The following is a 7,235-nucleotide window of genomic DNA, read 5'->3' on the forward strand; positions in this document are numbered from 1 at the left end:
GTCTTGTTTAATATTACAAAAGGCTCCTCAACTGTTATGTGTAACTATCAGGTTAATATGTGGAACAAGAAAACAAGCCAAAAAAAAAAAAAAATTGACACCCACCCCTGCTGGTAAATGATTCTTCCTTATGCAAGAACATATTGTATTTATGCTCTTCTAATGAAAGTATTTGAAAAGTTAATTAAGTTGACATTTCTTTTTTAAGTTCTTCAGCTGTTTAAATCCTCCCTGAACCATGAAATGGTGCATCTGATATCAGCAAAGGCACAATACACAGAATTTTACAGTATTCGGATGCAGTCATGTTTCGTTTTGAAGAGAGAGCGCAAAACCTGTGGAGAAGCATTTCTTGGGTCCTGAATAGTACTAATGATGGAGAAAGGGTTTAGAGTCACAGAGTGTACTGTGCCAGCCCTAAACATCAAATCCCAAATGGCAGAGGTATCAATGTGTTTTTTTTTTCAATTCTATTTTTTTAACAGTTCCTCATGGACATATCTACATCAATGTGTTTTTATAAACAAACATAACTTATCAGGCTCCTCTTGGCAGTGACTAGGGGCAGTACTAATGGTTATAAAGCAATTAGAACAATGCCTGGCAAACATTACTTCTGACCTCAACCAAGACAATAAATATCTCCACTTCTCTTCTTCTCTCCCTTTCTCTCTTTCTTTTCCAAGAATGTTAGGTTCTGCTTTTAAAGTAGAGAATACAATCTAAAATCAGAATATAAGTTTATCAGATAAAAAGAAGCAGGGAAGAGGCAACAGCAAGAGGTTTGCAATAGTGGCACATGAAAGCTTTGAGCCACTCCAATATTCTGTATTATTCAGTGCACAATTCTAGAGCACCTGAGACTGGGAAAGTTGCCACTGGGCGTCCAGCAGCAGTGGTGTACTCAGAATCAGGGTAAACCCAGTCTAAGGAGGGTCTCCACTGCTATGATGGACGCATAAAGGAGGAACCAAACGCACACCTGGAATGGAGTTGGGGCAAGGAAGAATAGGCAGAGAGACCTGAAGCTGCCCTCAATGTCCTTCCTCAGCCCCCACCTCAGTGTCCCTCAGAATAGAGGTCTCTAATCCATCCTCTCCTTCCTGTGTAAGGGAAAAACTTCCTGCAGGTTTATTCTGAGGCAAAGGCTGCGTCATACCTGGGGATTCCCCAGTCTCACAGGCCTCTTTGCACAGACTTTTCAGCTAGCAACAAGTGTCACTTTAGAGCCTTTTTCTGATTGGCTAAAACCTCACTGGAAAGGTTTTGCTTTGGGCTTCTGCCAGTTGTGTCTGCCTGACCCAGCCTTCTCTACAGTTGTCTACCCTGGCCCTATCCCTGCTGCATTATTCAGGGCATTCAGGCAGAAAAAGGCCAGAGAAGAAAGAAACTAGGTCAAGCATCCTTATTCCGAGTGTCTCACCTGAATCGCCTGCCTAGCCTCTGTGGAGGCAGAGCAATTAGAGCATTTACTCCATATGGGTAAATGAGCTAAAAAGTCACTGCCATTAGTAGGGAGGGTCAGGATTACATTAGGGAGACTGTCTTTAGGGGACATCCTCTCTTCCTTCAGGTTGGAAGAAAAAGTTGTGGACTCCTTCTTTGTGAAAATCAAGGGAGAAATCATCTTCTCTGGTCAACATCTCTTGGAATCTGTGCTTGGTCAGTGGAGTTGAATGTGAACATAGGAGCCATCCTGTCACCAGAAGGACCATCCAGGACCCTACCCTGCATTTACTTCAGGAATCAAGAATCACTGTATATTCTGAAAGGTTCTGTGGCTTCCTTAATGCCAATGGTAATATAACTAGAAATGCTGCCCCCAGAATATTGTTTTCCTTTAATTAAAATTTATCAAGTAATTATCCTTAAATTTTTAAAAATCTTTGTGAAGCTTCTTACATATTTCTCTTATATCAACTTCTAGGTAACCAGCTATATATAAGAATTTTTCATGGCACATATAAACTAGGTCCTTTCTCTTGGCACAAAGTTATCTCTTTAAAATCTCAGTCTAGAGAATCTGAAGAAAGAGCCAAATCAGTAGCATTCAGGGGCTGTGTTCAGACAGTGCCTCCCACAAGCAAGTGGCCATGGTGAAACTCCAGGGTGGAAGTCATGTCAGAATTGGAGGATGATGGTGGGTGAAGGAGTAGGAGTATGGGGAAAGCTTTAGCAGGAAGGTAGAAAATCAGGTGATACAAAGCATCTGGAACATTTGAGGGCAAATGAGGAATGTGGGTGATATTGGCGCAGAAGCCCAGACCTCACTAGTCCCATGGCTCCTCATGCTGTATGAAAATAGCCCTTGAAGACCGAAGAAGACTGGGACAAAAACCCAAGCTGCCTGCTGTGTGTATGCTGTACAATGAAGCTTTGTTTCCTGATCTATCTTTTCAGGTTCCTTTTTCCTGTCAGTCTCCTCATCCACGCATTGCCTCAGTTGGACCACTGGTGATTAAAACCTCCCAGAGCTAGCCTACACATGTCACTCTTTCCAACACACCTCTGCTTGTCTCTACTTCTGGTGATGCCTGGGATATTTCCAGAGACAGCTCTTCCCCCAGCCTCTAGATTAGTAGTCACCATGCTCCTTCATTCCCAGAAAAACCTTAAATATCTCTCTGTGAGATCTTTATAATGTCTCCTTCTTCTATAAGTTCTTACCAGTAAAGAGAGGTCCTAATATTCAGCCACATAAAAATATATGTAGTTCTTGAGTACTTAAATCCATATCCAAGTACTCAAGAACTCATGTGTCCAAGAACTCAGTTCAAGGCCATGGTTCATGCAAAACAGCAACATTAGCAGTAATATTTTGGGGAGAGTACTCATATCATCAAATAGGAAAACTTAAGATATTCCATTTAAACCACAATGACATATCACCTCACATCAGTCAGAATGGCTATTATCAAAAAGACAAAAGATAACAAGTGTTAAGGATGTAGACAAAAGGAAACATTTGTACACTGTTGGTGGGGATGTAGATTAGTACAACCATTATGGAAAACAGTATGGAAGTTCCTCAAAAAGTTAAAAATAGAACTATCATATGATGTAGTAATCCCATTTGCAGGATGTAGAAAAAGTACTTAAAATTAGTATGTTGAAAATATACCTATACTCCTATGTTCCTTGAAGCATTATTCACAATAGTCAAGGTATAGAATCAACCTGTGTCATTCAGCAGATGAATAGGTAAAGAAAATGTGGTATGTATACACAATTAAATCCTATTCAGGCTTTAAAAAGAAGGAAATCCTGTTGTAAGTCAAAAAATGACTGAGGTAGATCTCAATCAATTAAAGGTTTATTTTGCCAAGGTTGAGGAATACACCCGGGAAAAACACAAATCACAGGAGCATCTGTGATCCATGCTTTTGCCAAAGAGGGTTTTGAGAACTTCAGTATTTAAAAGAGAAAGAGCAAGCAGGAGGGGAAGAAGAAAAAAAAGGAGGAAGAGTAGGCCATGATACAAGTGGTTACATTCCTGAGTCTTTGATTAGCTTAAGTAAATCTACATTTTACCTGTGAAAAGAGAGTAGAGGAAAAAGTTAATTATAAATTATCTTATGCTCAGTAAATCTACATTTTACATGAAATTAAGGAAACTTGAAAAGGGGGAAGGAGTAGAGGAAACGAGGTTATGACACGGGATTGTGAAATTACCGTTATCTGTTTGGGAACAAAAGGAAGACAGTATTGGTGCCTCAGTCCTCAAGATTAACTTTCCCTTGGCATAATGAGTTTGGGGTCCCAAGATTCTATTTTTCTTTCACACTGTTATTTGTGACAACATGCATGAACCTAGAAGACATTAAGCTAAGTGAAATAAGCCAGACACGGAAAGACAAGTAATGCATGATCTCACTTATATGAGGAATCTAAAAAATCCCATTTTTGAATTGAATTGTTTATTTTATTTTATTTTGTTTTATGTTCTAGAGTACATGTGTAGGACATGCAGGTTTGTTACATGGGTAAACGTGTGGCATGGCGGTTTGCTGCAGCTATCAACCCATCACCTAGGTATTAAGCCCAGCATGCATGAGCTATTTATCCTGATGCTGTCCCTGCCCCTACCCCTCACAGGCCCCAGTGTGTGTTGTTCCCCTCCCTGTGTCCATGTGTTCTCATTGCTCAGCTCCCAATTATTAGTGAGAACATGCAGTATTTGGTTTTCTGTTCCTTCATTAGTTTGCTGAGGACAATGGCTTCCAGCTCCATCCATGTCCCTGCAAAGGACATAATCTCATTCCTTTTTATGGCTGCATAGTATTCCATGGTGTGTATGAACAATATTTTCTTTATCCAGTCTATCACTGATGGACATTTGAGTTGGTTCCATGCCTTTGTTATTGTGAATAATGCTTCAGTAAACATACACATGCATGTATCTTTATAATAGAATGATTTATATTCCTTTGGGTATATACCCAATGATATGGTTTGGCTGTGTCCCCACCCAAATCTCAACTTGAATTGTATCTCCCAGAATTCCCACATGTTGTGGAAGGGACCCAGGGGGAGGTAATTCGATCATGGGAGCCAGTCTTTCCCATGCTATTCTCATAATAGTGAATAAGCCTCACAATATCTGATGGGTTTATCAGGGGTTTCTGCTTTTGTTTCTTCCTCATTTTCTTTTGCCACAGCCATGTAAAAAGTGCCTTTCACCTCCCACAATGATTCTGAGGCCTCCCAAGTCATGTGGAACTGTAAGTCCAATTAAACCTCTTATTCTTCCCAGTCTCCAGTATGTCTTTATCAGCAGTGTGAAAACGAACTCATATAGTAAATTGGTTCCAGGAGTGGGGTGTTGTTGAAAAGATACCTAAAAATGTGGAAGCAACTTTGGACTGGGTAACAGACAGAGGTTGGAGCAGTTTGGAGGGCTCCAAAGAAGACAGGAAAATGTGGGAAAGTTTGGAACCTCCTAGAAATTTGTTGAATAGCTTTGACAAAAATGCTGATAGTGATATGAACAATAAGGTCCAGGCCAAGGTGGTCTCAGATGGAGATAAGAAACTTGTTGGGAACTGGAGCAAAGGTGAATCTTGCTATGTTTTAGTAAACAGACTGGAGGCATTTTGCCCTTGCCCTAGAGATTTGTGGAACTTTGAACTTGAGAGAGATGATTTAGGGTATCTGGCAGAAGAAATTTCTAAGCAGCAAAACATTCAAGAGGTGACTTGGATACTGTTAAAAGCATTCCGTTTTAAAAGGGAAACAGAGCATAACAGTTCAGAAAAACTGCAGTCTGGTGATGCAGTAGAAAAGAAAAACCCGTTTTTTAGGAAAAATTCAAGCCAGCTGCAGAAATCTGCATAAGCAGCAAGGAGCCTAGTATTAATCCCCAAGACCATGGGAAAATGTCTCCAGGCCATGTCAGAGACCTTCACAGCAGCCCCTCCCATCACAGAACCAGAGGCCCAGGAGGAAAAAGTGGTTTTGTGGACCAGGCCCAGGGTCCCCGTGCTGTGTGCAGCCTAGGGACTTGGCGCCCTGTGTTCCAGCTGCTCCAGCCATGGCTGAAAGAGGCCAATGTACAGCTCAGGCTGTGGCTTCAGAGAGTGGAAGCCCCAAGCCTTGGCAGCCTCCATGTGGTGTTGAGCCTGCGGGTGCATGGAAGTCAAGAATTGAGGTTTGGAAACCTCCACCTAGATTTCAGGAGATGTAGGGAAATGCCCAAATGCCCGGGCAAAAGTTTGCTTCAGGAGCAGGGACCTCATGGAGAACTTCTGATAGGGCAGTGTGGAAGGGAAATGTGGGGTCATAGCCCCCAAATAAAGTCCCTACTGAGACACTGCCTGTCGAGCTGTAAGAAGAGGGCCACCATCCTCCAGACCCCAGAATGGTAGATCCACTGACAGCTTGCACTGTGGGCCTGGAAAAGCCACAGACACTCAAAGCCAGCCCTTGAAAGCAGTCAGGAGAGAGGCTGTACCCTGCACAGCCACAGAGGCAGAGCTTCCCAAGACCATGGGAACACACCTCCTGTATCGGCGTGATCTAGATGTGAGACCTGGAGTCAAAGGAGATCATTTTAGAGCTTTAAAATTGACTGCAGCTGGGTGTGGTGGCTCATGCCTGTAATCCCAGCACTTTGGAAGACCAAGGTGGGTGGACCACGAGGTCAGGAGATTGAGACCATCCTGGCTAACACAGTGAAACCCTGTCTCTACTAAAAATACAAAAAAGTTAGCCAGGCATGGTGGCAGGCCCCTGTAGTCCTAGCTACTTGGAAGGCTGAGGCAGGAGAATGGCGTGAACCCGGGAGGTGGAGCTTGCAGTGAGCAGAGATGGCGCCACTGCACTCCAGCCTGGATGACAGAGTGAGATTCTGTCTCAAAAAAATGAATAAATAAAAATAAAAATAAAAAAATAATAAAATAAAAAAATTTGACTGCCCTGCTGGATTTCAGACTTGTGTGTGCCTTGTAACCCCTTTGTTCTGGCCAATTTCTCCTATTTGGAATGGCTGTATTTACCCAATACCTGTATGTCCATTGTATCTAAAAAGTAACTAGCTTGCTTTTGATTTTACAGGCTCATAGGTGGAAGGGACTTGCCTTGTCTCAGATGAGACTTTGGACTATGGACTTTTGGGTTAATGCTGAAATGAGTTAAGACTTTGGGGAACTGTTGGGAAGGCATGATTGGTTTTGAAATGTGAGGAAATGAGATTTGGAGTGGCCCAGGGGAAGAATAGTATGGTTTGTCTGTGTCCCCACCCAAATCTCAACTTGAATTATATCTCCCAGAAATCCCACGTGTTGTAGGAGGGACCCAATGGGAGGTAACTGAATCATGGGAGCCGGTCTTTCCCATGCTATTCTTATCATAGTGGATAAGTCGCACGAGATCTGATGGGTTTATCAGGGGTTTCTGCTTTTGCTTCTTCCTCATTTTCTCCTGCCACTGCCATGTAAGAAGTGCCTTTCGCCTCCCGCCACGATTCTGAGGCCTCCCCAGTCATGTGGAACTGTAAGTCCAATGACATCTCTTTTTCTTCCCAGTCTCGGGTATGTCTTTATCAGCAGCATGAAAATGAACTAATACACTCAGTAATGGAATAGTTGGGTCAAATGGTATTTCTGGTTCTAGGTCTGTGAAGAATTGCCACACTGTCTTCCACAATGGTTGAACTAATTTACATTCCCACCAACAGTATAAAAGTGTTTCTTTTTTCTCTGAAGCCTTGACAGCATCTGTCGTTTCCTGAGTTTTTA

Source organism: Gorilla gorilla, chromosome 5 (genome assembly GCF_029281585.2).
Source record: "Gorilla gorilla gorilla isolate KB3781 chromosome 5, NHGRI_mGorGor1-v2.1_pri, whole genome shotgun sequence".
Taxonomy (NCBI): Eukaryota; Metazoa; Chordata; class Mammalia; order Primates; family Hominidae; genus Gorilla; species Gorilla gorilla.